The following is a 13,552-nucleotide window of genomic DNA, read 5'->3' as shown; positions in this document are numbered from 1 at the left end:
TTATCTGTAACATCCGTTATTGACTGAATCATGACCATAGAATTTTGTTGTTAGTCATGAAGTTCTGCTCACATTGTGCATGTGAGTAACACTCTATTCCACATGTCTTACACTTCTTTGTAAGTCATATAGTAAGCATCCACTTTACTGGGATATGTTAATATGTAGTTCATGAATTCCAAAAAGAGAAACACATTCAACAATAATAGCATTTTTTTTTCTTTTTTTTTTTTGCTTTCTAAAGTTAGCTATAGAGAATATAATGGGAGTCTCTGAAGAGATTGAGCTGTGGAGTTTGTGTCATAACAAATGAGGAAAGGAGCAGAGTAGGAGAATGTTATGGGCTGAATTGTGTCCACTCAAATTTATATGTAGAAGTCTTAATCCCCACTACCTCAGAATCTAACCAAATTTAGGGATAGGTCTTGAAGAGGTAATGAAGTTAAAATTAGGTCCTTAGGGTACGTCCTAAATCAATATGACTGGTGTTCTTATTAAAAAAAAAATCTGGACACAGACATGTGTGGACACAGTGAAAAGATGATGTAGACAGAAGGAGAAGAGAATCATCCCTAAGATAAGGAGAGAGGCTTCGGAAGAAGAAATCAATACTGACACCTTGATCTGGAACTTCTATCCTTCAGAATGATGGAAGTGAGAAAATAAATATTTGCTGTTTGAGCTACTTAGTCTATGGTACTTTGTTATGGCCTCCCTAGCTAACTAACAGAGAAATGTCCCACTTCTTCCAAGGTCATCTTGGATCATCATCTCCTCCTTCCTGCCAAGGTGACACTTATGTAGTCTCCCAGTACTAGATCTTCAAGAGAGTACTTATGATATAAAGACACTCACCTGATCTCCTTAGGGATCTTATTTAAAATCATCTCTACATTTTGTTGGAACTCATCATTACTTATTCCTGATTCTTGGAAATTCTTCTGTAATAATCCTCATTATTTCTTAGGAAAAGTAGAGGCCTTTGACCAGCAACTGTTGGCACAAGAAACTATGGGAGTTGACCTGTAGGTTGACATTCTCAGATCAGCACATGGGTCAAAACATAGGTTGACCTCCTCAGATACGTCGAAGTTACTCATGAATACTAAATAATCAATCATGTGGCAGCTGAATGTTTCAGTTACTGACATTTAAGAACTTTAATAAATCAAGATGTTAGTAAAATATTAATACCTGATTGTTCTTCCTTTTATTCTTTTTCTTATCTGACATCTTTACTGCCTTCTGTCAAAGTAGGTAGCCAGGATTTGGAAGTCCAGGCATTTGAGAGAATGTGAAAAACTTCATAAGTAGAATGATATCATAAATACTTTGTCTTTTGAAAAAAAAAGAGTTTTCACAGAGGGCTAAACCACGTCAACAAGACTGCTGACATAGTTTCAAATATGAAGTTCACAACAAGGCTGACCATTCCCTAATTCATTCTGCCTGATTGCAGTAAGCAAGTCAGCTCAATATTCTGGGCCCTGTGCCAGTAGGAAAGATCGTATTAGTTGACACAGACAGGATTTGAAGACAGAGTATTTTTTAGAAGCAAAGAGGCAGGGAAAATGGATTATGAAATGGAAGATTGAATTCTAAGTTCCATAAGCAATGGACACCAAGCACTGCTCTATGCTGGATCTGGGGAAGATAATCATTTTAGGGATGGTTGTGTAATATATCTTGAAAGGTGCTTTCTGTTACAGATAGAAAAATTATTCCAGTCTTAAACAGAAAGATTAGTTATTGTCTTATATGATTAAAAAAATTATTTGATCAGCAGTAGAAATAATGTTCTAGGGTTTAGTTTCCTATTCTCTATCACTCAACTCTCCTAACCATAATATCAGTGCTATTCTACAGCAAGCTCTCCCCCCTTGGTTTAAAAACAGCTTAAGCAGCCCAAAACTATACATGCTCTAAGTTTCATGTTTTTAAAGAAAGTGTGAGATTATCCTATCCAAGACCACCCCCTCCACCATAAGGTTTCATTCATCTTATTGGCTCTGAATGCGTCATCTGTTCATCTATGAATCCATTGCTGCAGCCAGAGTAATGTGCTGTGCTGATTGGCCAGATCTATGTAATATACGTTTCTGTGTCTTCACAGTAAAATCAGCTTTATCCAAACCATATGGAATGAAATTGAAAGAGATGGCAGTTTTCAAGAATGAAATGTATCCCATAAATATATACACCTACTAGATACTCACAAAAATTTTTAAATTATTGAAGAGAGAAATAATAAATAGGTTCTGGGTGCAATGTATATATATATATACACACACACACACACACACACACACATATATATTTGTTTTGTTTTGTTTTGTTTTTTTGAGACAGTCTTACTCTGTTGCCAGCGTGGGAGTGTAGTGGCACCGTCTTGGCTAACTGCAACCTCCACCTCCCAGGTTCAAGTGATTCTCATGCCTCATGCCTCAGCCTCCTAAGTAGCTTGGATTACAGAGGCACACCACCACTCTGGATAATTTTTGTATTTTTAGTAGAGAAAGGGTTTTGCCATGTTTTCCAGGCTGATCTCTAACTCCTGACCTCAAGAGAACCACCTGCCTAGTTCTCCCAAAGTGCTGCGATCACAGGTATGAGCCATGCGCCTGACCCTGGTTGCATAAAGTTTTCTATCTCACATGCAACATGAAAGGACAGGCCTAGACATCAAAAGAACATTTCAGACTTAGACCAAAAAAGATACCTCTGGTAATTAATAATCAGGATATTACAAGTTATTATCTCATTTTGGGAGTAGCATCCAGATCTCCTGATTTTGAAGTGAAACTAGAAGTAGAAGAACACCCCAATAATTTCTCAATGGATGAAATATCATTCACTATAGGAGATGGGCAACTCTGAGACAAAACAAATTTGATTTAATGGCATATAAGGAGTACTGTTTATCTTACTCTTGGACTTGTGGAATAAAATTAGTATCTCTTCATAAGTATCCCAGACTTGCTTAGGAGGTGCTGACTCAGCAACATTTTTGAGCTTGCAAGGTTAAATGCTATCCCTGGAAGCATAGAGAGTCATCAGAGAAATACCAATGCTTGAAGACAACGTACAACTTGGGATACTGTTCAAAATGACATATTCAAAAATTAATAAGTATACAACGCTATAGCCCTTCAATAATGTAACACATTTATTGGAAATTATCTTAAAAACTATAGCTATGACTCTACAGGATCATTACATGAATTTAGGAAAAGTGAATAAAGGGGAATAGTGGGACATTTTTGTTTAATCGTAAGGCCTCTTTAAAGGAAAAAATCAAAGAAAACAAAATCCTTGACCATATATAATAGGTCATTTTGATACCAACCTCATGTAACTGTCTTTATTGGAAATATTAAAAATATACATCTGTACTTCAGGGAGACTCTTTTGTTACTGGCAGTAGGGTTTAGTTTAATGTAAAATATAATTAAAAACTATAAATAAAATTCCAACTGTAAATACATGTGCAATAATTTAAGTCCCAGAATCCTTGGTTTTTGTCCACATACTCCAGCAGAATAAATAATGAACCCATATAACCTCCAGTGATGACAGATAGGCTCAGCTTTTGACAATGTGATTCCTACATTTACTCAAAGCTAAATCATCTTTAAACTTGATGAGGAATAAAATGAGAATCTTGTTGCACGATATGAAATAAGACTCACTCATATAAATTAATCATGAAAATCATGAACCTAGAGCATTAATTTGCAACAACTTGAACTACATATAATTATACAAACATTTATTCTAAGTAGGTAAAGCAGAAGCAATTTTATAACATAGTAGTTCATTTTCCCAGGATGGTACAGGGTTGATGGTTAATTAGTTTGCTCTTTGAGTTCACAAGAATATTTGAAAGTGAATTTATTTCTTTTAGTAACTTGGTTACTTGAATATTTTCCCCCAGGAGATATCTTTTATACCAAAGGTTAATACCTTCAAAAGTCTAAGAAATTGTCTTAATTTGATTACCTGTATGTCTGTGGCTTTGAAATAAATTGCTCTCTATAAAAAATTTATTGTATTAATTATTAAGTTATATAGTTTTCTTTTTTCCTTCTAGCACTTAATTTATTTATTTAAATTTTTTAAATTATCCATAATATTTTAGTCAATAAATAATAAAAAGTCCAAAGAAACTAAAAGTTGAGATTTTACACATAGCTTTCATTACCCTTCAATGCACTGAGATAGACTAACTGCTGAACATTTATGCATTTATTTATTTCATGGCATGACGCCAAATTTTCCTTTTTTCTTTAAGTTATTACAGTTAGCTGGAAATCTTTTCATTTTAGTCTTAAATTGAATCAATAGGAGGCAAGTATGCCTGCAGTTCAGAATATATCATAGAATGATTTTCCACTACAACTTTCCTGTAGGAACACTCTGCTACCAGGCAGATATTTTAGCTGCTTTCCATCAGATCATCTGTACTCAGTTATAGAATGTATAACTACTTTGATTCCTCTTTTATTTTTATTAGATTGTGTTGTAGAAATTAATATTTTGGGTACATTTAAAAAACAAATATAGGTAAATCAAGTAGTTAGAGAAAGGGATTTCTTTTTATCTCACTTGATCCAACATGTATGTGCAATAAAAATCATTGTGTTATTACTTAAATTATGTAAGTCAAATTAACCAATTAGCCTTCTTAATTCTCTTCTATCTCTTGGCTTTACATGTCCAGCAGAAGCTGTATCCAATGGTGAATGAGAATATAGATTTTTTTGTCAGATTATCTGAATTCTAATGTTTATTTGCTACCTGTGTAGCCATGGAAGTCAGAAATCATATGGCACAAATGACAAAAAAAAAAAAGACCTCATCTTATAGGTAAAGAGAGAGAATCTATTGACTTCTATAACTGTATAATAGAAAGACAGATTCAGACATCACTGTATGCAGGGTCACAAATAAGCCACCAGTACTCTCTTGCTCCATTCACCAGCTTTTCTTCCTCCTATATTGTTTTTATTATCAGACAATTTGATTACTCATGGTACCAAAGATAGTCACTGGTTGCTCCAGGACCACACCATTCTTACAACTCAGGCAAAAATATTTATTGAGAATGACTCTGATTGGCTTGGATTTTATTATACATTCTTCCCTGAATATGTAGTTAGAGGAAGGGAAATCCTGGTTCACTATAGTCAAATGAATGAAAATAATATGTGGCATAACCCCAAATATCATATTGACAACCCTAGAAGGTTGAGGGGACAATTCTCGAAAGGAAGAGATTGTGGACAGATAGAAAGACGTAGATGCCCTTATGATAATCTTGAGCACAGTTGACTCTCTCTTCTGTATATATAAAGGGAATAACACTATAATTTCCATAATGCTAAAGAGAATAAGAATCTTCAGTAGCCAAGAGACGTTTTAAAAAGATTCTGAGAAATGAAAAGCAAAATAACCCTAATGGCGATTTAATAGAAGAAATGAAATCACAAGAAGCTAAAGTACAGGAATGGTCTTTAGGGAAAAAAAATAGAAGTGAATCTGTCATCTTGAAATAACTCTGAAATTGAAATAGAGAATTAGAAGAAGAAATAAAATATTAAGGAGGTGAATTGACAGCATGTCTAAAAAGCATGTGGTGTCTACATGTCTTCTTATTCCTTTTCCATCTATTCTACCATTTTGCTCCCTGAGTACCAGTAGCCAAGTGTTTACTCTCAGTCAAAAAGAACAGAGCATTCTTTAAAGAAATGGGACAAACTACTTGGAAAGCAAATTAAAGTAGGAGAGTCACACCTCAGTATAGAGCCTCTTCAATCTGGTATTTATTTGGGCCTATGAAACACTAAATCTATCTCTCTACTGTATAACCTAGAAGGAAGCCTCCAACATCAGCATTTCATTTAATATTCACTGTTCTTGCAAGCAACCTCAATCTTTTTTTCATTTTCCTTTTTTTTTGTTGTTTTTGTTTTTGTTTTGAGGTGGAGTTTCACTCTTGTTGCCTAGGCTGGAGTGCAATGGCACAATCTCAGCTTACCACAACCTCCGCTTCCTGGGTTCAAGTGATTCTCCTGCCTCAGCCTCCCAAGTAGCAGGGATTACAGGCATGAACAACCATGCCTGGCTAAGTTTGTAGTTTTAGAAGAGACGGCTTTTCTCCATATTGGTCAGGCTGGTCTCAAACACTCGACCTCAGGTGATCCGCCCACCTCAGCCTCCCAAGTCTCAATCTTTAAGAAGAAAGAACTCTATAGAAAATAGAATGACATGTACACATCTATAAAAGAAACTCATACCAACCACCAGAAATTACCAACTCAAGTTCTTCTAAAGCACGATGAAAGTATTAAAGTTTACTAAACATATTTTAAAAATCAAAAACAAGAGAGAACCAAAATAATATTACAATTCATCCTATGTAGAATAGACAACTCAGGCAACAGAAATAACTTTTTAAAATCAAGCACACTCAAAGATATTCAGGTCAGATTACTTTGCCCTTATAAAACAGAAATAGAATGTCACTTTAAAGTGGCAATTGAGGAATAGGGAAGCTATTCCTCAAAAGGCAAGGAAACAGAAATTTGACCAGAAAAAGCCTAAAAATTAATGGTCCAGATATGAAACAACTTAAATGTGGCATGATTTCAAAGTCTATGGAATGTCAGGGGAAAAAAAAGTCTATTTGATCTTGAATGTAAGAACATTATCTTTCAAAGACCCATCCTGAACTTATCAGATTTGGTCTGAAGTATCTAAAACACATAATCATAATAATAAAAATGGAACTTATTTTGTTTTCACCTTTTATAATTTGTTAAAACAAAAGTTTAAGATTAACGTATGATTATACAAAAATACATACATATTATTAATGATGGCCATGTGAAATAAAGGTCTACCTGCAGACATTTTGAACACACTCATAGACAGGAGAGGTATAAAGATACATAAGGATCCTAACAATCTCTTTACATTGGTGAATCAAGAGATAATTTTAAGTGGAACAGGAAATAGAGTTTTCCATATTTAAAGTTACATAAACAACAGAATGACTTGTTGGACTTTCTGTTTGACCACATTACAATCTTTTTAAGGTTTCTTTGTCTTGCTGAAGAGACATAGAAAATATATTTTCCCAAATTTCTTTCCCTGTGTGGTTTCAGGTTAGAGCTGAGCAACTCATGGGAGAAGGAAGCCATGGTTCTCTGGAGGCAGCTGTAGCCTGATGCACCGGCAGATGTGAGACTCAAAGAAACTTCCTGGTGAAAGCATGAGAACTACTCTTTTTCCTGTTAGATACTAATGGAGTCAGTAAAAGCTTTTTAGATATGTTTGAGAATAGCAAGAGCTTCTTGAAAATTGTTTTACTTTCTCCTTAAGGCTGAGTCTCTCAATATGTCTATCTTCATCTTACCTTCAGGAATGACTTTCTTGGGATTGTCCCTAAATATGCCAATGTTTGTGCAAGTCCCTAATGCTATATTAAACCTTTTGTCCTTGTATATGTGAAATAGCATCTAATTTCCTAAGCAAATCCTGGTAGATAAAAGCTATTTTAAAAAATGGAGAGAAGGAGAGGAAGTGGAAGTGTGAGTGCTTCATAGCAATCAACAACATTTAGAATTGACAAAACAGAAAGCATCCATATGAGTGGACTGGGAGTGGGGCAGTAAAATAAGGGGATGCAGAAACTCTTTTTGTTAGAAATCCATTTGTATTTCTTATTATGTGTTTGTATTTAGTGCTTTCATGACTTGCCTTCTGTATTACCTGGTTTTTCCACATAGTGGTTAGTTTCCTATTGTTGCTATAACAAATTACCATAAACGTAGTGGCTTGAAACAATGCACATTTATTATCTTAGAGTTCTGGATGTGAGGGGGTCTGAACTAAAATTAAGATTTCAGCAAGGCTGTCTTGCTTTTCTTTTTTTCCTTAGGACAGAGTTTCACTCTTGTTGCCCAGGCTGGAATGCAATGGTGTGATCTTGCCTCACTATAACCTCCACTTCCTGGGTTCAAGTGATTCTCCTGCCTCAGCCTCCTGAGCAGCTGGGAGTACATGCATGCACCACCACACCCAGCTAATTTTGTATTTTAGTAGAGGTTTCTCCATGTTGGTCAGGCTGGTCTCAAACTCCTGACTTCAGATGATCCTCCTGCCTTGGCCTCCCGAAGTGCCGGGAATACAGGCGTGAGCCACCGCATCGGATCAAGGCTGTGTTAATTCTGAAAGCTCTTGGTGAGAATCAGTTTCCTTGCTTTTTCCAGATTATAGAGACTGCCTGCATTCCTGGGCTTGTGGCCACTTCTGTCTTCTGAGTGAGCAGAGCTGCACATTCAAACTTCTTTCTCATTCTGACTCCATTCTTCCTCCCTCTTCTATTTTAAAAGACCCTTGTGATTGCACTGGGCCCATCAGGATAATCCAAGATAATCTTATTTTAAGGTCAACTTAAAATAAACAGCCTTACTTCCACTTGCAACCTTAATGACTCATTGCTGTTTCCCAACTTATCTTTGGGAGAGGCCCAAAATTATCTCATATTAAGACCCTTCTCCATTCTTAAAATCCTTTAGTATAAAAGGAACATTTTGAGGGGGAAGGGGAAGCATAGAGCCTGTTCTGTAGATAAAACATTTATTTCATTATTTCCATGCACATGGGATGTTAATCCATATCTGCTATGCTAAGCATTTGAATTAAACAAAGAACAGTATATAAATCAATTAATTAATTAAGTTATTTTTTAAATATCTACTATGTATGAGACAATGTGCTAAACACTGGGATTATAAGAGTGAATATGTTAAACACAGTCTTGGTAATCACAATAAGTGGGAAAATAAAATGTACAACTGTAAGTTTAAAGATGTTGTCTTTTTTTTTCTTTTTTTAAAGTTTTATTTTAAGTTCAGGGGTACAAGTCCAGGTTTGTTACATAGGTGAACTTGTGTCATGGGGATTTGTTGTACAGATTATTTCATCACCTAGGTATTAAGGCTAGCATCCATTTTTCTTCCTGATCCTCTCCCTCCTCCCACCCTCCACCCTCCACCCTCCAAAAGACCCCAGTGTGTGTTGATCTCCTCTATATGTCCATGTGTTTTCATAATTTGGCTCCCATTTATAAGTGAGAACATGCAATGTTGGTTTTTCCATTCCATCATGCTTAGGATGATGGACTCCAGCTCCATTTCATGTCCTTGCAAGGGACAGGATCTGGTTCTATTTTCATGGCTGCATAGTATTCTATGGTGTATATGTACCACATTGTCTAAAGTCATACATGTGTCTTTATAATAGAATGATTTATATAAAGAAAATGTGGTGCATATACACCATGGAATACTATGCAGCCATAAAAAACGGATGAGTTCATGACCTTTGCAGGGACATGGATGAATCTGGAATATATCCATTACTGGGTATATACCCAAAGGATTTTCTTTTTTCTTTTTGAGACAGAGTTTCGCTCGTTACCCAGACTGGAGTGCAATGGCGCAATCTCGGCTCACCGCAACCTCCGCCTCCCAGGTTCAGGCAATTCTCCTGCCTCAGCCTCCTGAGTAGCTGGGATTACAGGCACGCGCCACCATGCCCAGCTAATTTTTTGTATTTTAGTAGAGATGGGTTTCACCATGTTGACCAGGATGGTCTCGATCTCTTGATCTCGTGATCCACCCTCCTTGGCCTCCCAAAGTGCTGGGATTACAGGCATGAGCACCGCGCCCGGCCCATACCCAAAGGATTATAAATCATTCTATTATAAAGACACATGCACATACATATAGCTGGTGCAAGCCAATATAATATCAAGATATATAATATTAGGATGACTCCAGAAATTCTCCTCAGCTACTTTTATGGTAAATCATAGTATCAACTCCCCAGAGATAAACACTATTTTGTTCGGTTTTGTTTCATTTTTCTTATTCTAGAACTACTTATATATGTAATCATACAGTCTTTTATTTGTAACCATGTATATGGCTATATACAACCATACAATCATTCTTTGGTACAATTCATTCATTCAGTGTTTTTGAGATTCACCCATGTTACACATATCAATTGCTTTTTCTTTTAATTGCTTAATACTATCCCATTTTATGAGGATGTCATAATTTGTTTATGTTCTCTTACTGAAGGACTCCTGGTATGTTACCAGAAAGTTTTCATCATTATACATATAACCAGTACAAATATTCTTGTAGGTGTCTTTGTATGAAATGCTTTAAAATTGTGTTGGATAAAAGCTTAGGACTGGAATTGCAATGTCATGGAAAGTACGTGCTTGATTTTGTAATAAACAGCCATGTAGTTCCAAAGTAACTGTAACACTTCAAACTCTCAAAATACTTAAAAGTTCCAGTATTTCCACATTCTTTCCAATATTGAGTGTGTTCAGTTCTTTTTTTTTAAATTTTAGCCATTCAAGTATAAAAATAGGCAATGGTTTCTCATTGTGGTTTTATTAATTTTTGGAGGATGACAGAATATTACACACTTTTTTGTGGTTTTATTGCTTTTTCCTCATATCATTTACTTGTAAGATATCTATTAAAATATTTTGCAAATGTATATTGTCTTTTAATATTTGATATAACGGAGTTTATTTTTGAGATACCAGTACTTTGTCAGACACATCTTGAGCAAATATTTCAAATATGTTCTCTACATCTGGGAATTTAATATTTGTTTCCTTTATGACATCTTTTAATGAACAGAGTTTTATTTGATGAGGTCTAACTTATTTTTATTTTATGGCAATGTTTTATATCCTAACAAGCTTTAGCCTACCTACAAGTTGAAAAGACATTCTCCTGTGTTCTAAACCCTCAATGGTGTTTAACTTTTACATTTAAGTATATCATCCATCTCAAATTAATTTTGTATAAAAGGAGAAAATAGTTACAGTTTATTTTTTCTCCAATATTTACTTGTTTTACCACTATTTGTTGAAAAAATGTCGCCTTCCCATGTTTTTCCTGATTCATCAAATGATTATTTTCAGATTTTTGTATTGGACATTATAAATGATATGTTATAGAAATTCTTACTCTTATATTCTCACAAATACTTTTAAGAAAACAGGGATTTAACTTGGCTAAGCTCAAATTAAGAATTCCTGTTTTCCTTTCAGTAAACAATAGCTTAAATCTCAGATCAGTTCATTTAGCCTCCTCTGGACTGCTTGGAAACTTCCCCCAAGCATACATACTGAGGAGTCATGCAAAGAGGTGAGAAGAGTTTATATATAGAACTTGGAATCCCCCTTTTTACTTTCTTCTTCTCAGGATTTCACCCCAGCTTTCCAGTAACTTTGGTCCTGGTTCTCACACAAGCAAGACTGAAGGTTTTTCATTGAAGTTTTAACTGACCCGCAAAGTATAGTTTCAGACATGTATAGTCTCCAGGTATGTAGTATACTGTAAGTGACACACTGTAGCTATAAGATTACCAGTACCCTTAGGCCCACTCAAACATCTTGCAATGCTGACACTATGTGTCAATTAGCAATATAACCCAGGGATTTTCAGCCCTGGCCTGAGGACTTCCAGGAGACAAGATCACCTCAGCACAGATGAAACTCAAAAACCTAACCATAAAATAAAGCTTACCCTTACAAGTATAGTTTAAACTCCCTTTAAGAAAGAAACATCTGTTAACTAACCTACACTGAACACTGGCATAAGAAAGGAGGAGTATCCTTCAAACTCTGAGAATGGTCTCCAGATGTAGACCTTCTTGGGCAGACAGTCCTCTGACCTCTAAATACATCTCTATATCTGGCCCATATCACAAGCCTGCTTACACTATCTGTGGTGGCATCTGCCAGAATAAACTGTTTGAGCATCAGAGGGTACCTAAATCTCTTTTTGTTGTTTGTTTATAGACATGATCTCACTCTGTTGCCTGGTGGCACTATTATACCTCACTGCATACTTCAACTTCTGACTCAAGCAATCCTCCTATCTTAGCCTCCTGATTAGCTAGGACCACAGGCACATGCCACCTACCCAGCTATTTTATCTGTGATGGAATTCAAGCTGAAAGTGAAAAGTAACTCCTGGGGAAGCTGATTAACTGTGATCATCCAAGAGCCCTGTGTATGACAAGGTAAAACCTATAAAAATGGGAAAAATCACCCATTGTAATTCTTTTCTCTTCTTCCCAGTGTGACCTCCTTTTTGGTATCTGCCTACTTGTTGCCACCTTCCAGTCTTCTGGTAGTGGCTTATATATTTTCCAGGGGTTGTGGTTATTCTTGGTGGTATGGCTAATACTGATTCAACAGGAGCTGCACAACCATAGATAATTATGTTAAATAAATACACTAATTGTTTTGCATCCATTTATATGTAGTAAGTCATTTCCTCCATCAATAAAATATAATATGATATAGTGTCATTTTTCAATAAGATTGATGATTTTATTCCATTTTTGTAAAAATCAATGGAAAATACTAGGTTTAACAGAATATTAATTGATAGTGGAAAGGTAAGCCTTAAAGGAAAAAAAAAACAAAAATAAGTTTCCGTTTTGTTTAATAAGTTTATGCCAAACATGTAAATAATCCAAGAACAACACTATTTCCTTTACTTTTACTTTTTAGAACTAAATATATTTTATATATCCAATAGACAGCATTTATACTACTCTGAAAATATCTTTGCTATCTGAGAGTAAACAAATTTTTTAAGGCCAATGCCTTTAAAAAAACCTTAAGATTGGCATTTGGAAAGAATTAGAAAATAAGAAGTTATAAAATTTAAAAGTGTAAAAGTTAAAGTAATGAAATGCAAATAAACGAAATCCAAATCAGAACCAGCTTTGCAAAAATAAAATGAAAAATGCCATTTAAAGGTTGGAAAGAACATATGCAGAACATGTTTATTACACACCAAAGGCCCAATCACAGGGCACCTAAATGTGAACTCCAGTTGATGTAGCACGTGGTAAACATAATTGTAGTTAAAATTGGAAAAACTAATTAAGATTGAATTGGTTAGCATATGAGTTTGAAAAATACACATCAAATAAAGTAAATAAAAGATAAGTAGTCTATAAGAAGTTGGAATAAACAGTGCTTGAAATATATCACTTTCCAAAGGTCCAGTTTCAGATTTGATTATCCTCTCCTTCTAGAGATGAAAGAATATCAACTGATATTTGTTGCTTTCTATCTTTGTTATAACTTTTTTATTTTCTTAGTTTCATGTATAAAGCTTGTGTTCAGATATACTTGGAATGGAGTTCTAGTACACTATATTTTTTCACACTGTGACCTTAAAGAAATCTTCATTTCCAATCCTAAGGGAATTGAATGGATTTTTTTTTTCTCTCTTGAACTCATAAAAATGAGTAAGTCTTCTAGTCAAACAATAAAAACAATAAAACAAAAAGTGTTCCATTTTGAAAAACCTTTAGTGAGATTTGGTTCACACACACACATACATTAAAAAAAAACTCAGCATTATATGTACTCCTAAAATTTCCAAGTTATATTGTCTACATTTGATTTATTAACCTGCTTTAGATTCCA

This window comes from Aotus nancymaae, unplaced genomic scaffold, assembly GCF_030222135.1.
Source record: "Aotus nancymaae isolate 86718 unplaced genomic scaffold, 86718_ANA_hifiasm-v0.15.2.pri h1tg000016l, whole genome shotgun sequence".
NCBI lineage: Eukaryota > Metazoa > Chordata > Mammalia > Primates > Aotidae > Aotus > Aotus nancymaae.
Note: the sequence above shows the minus strand (reverse complement) of the source record.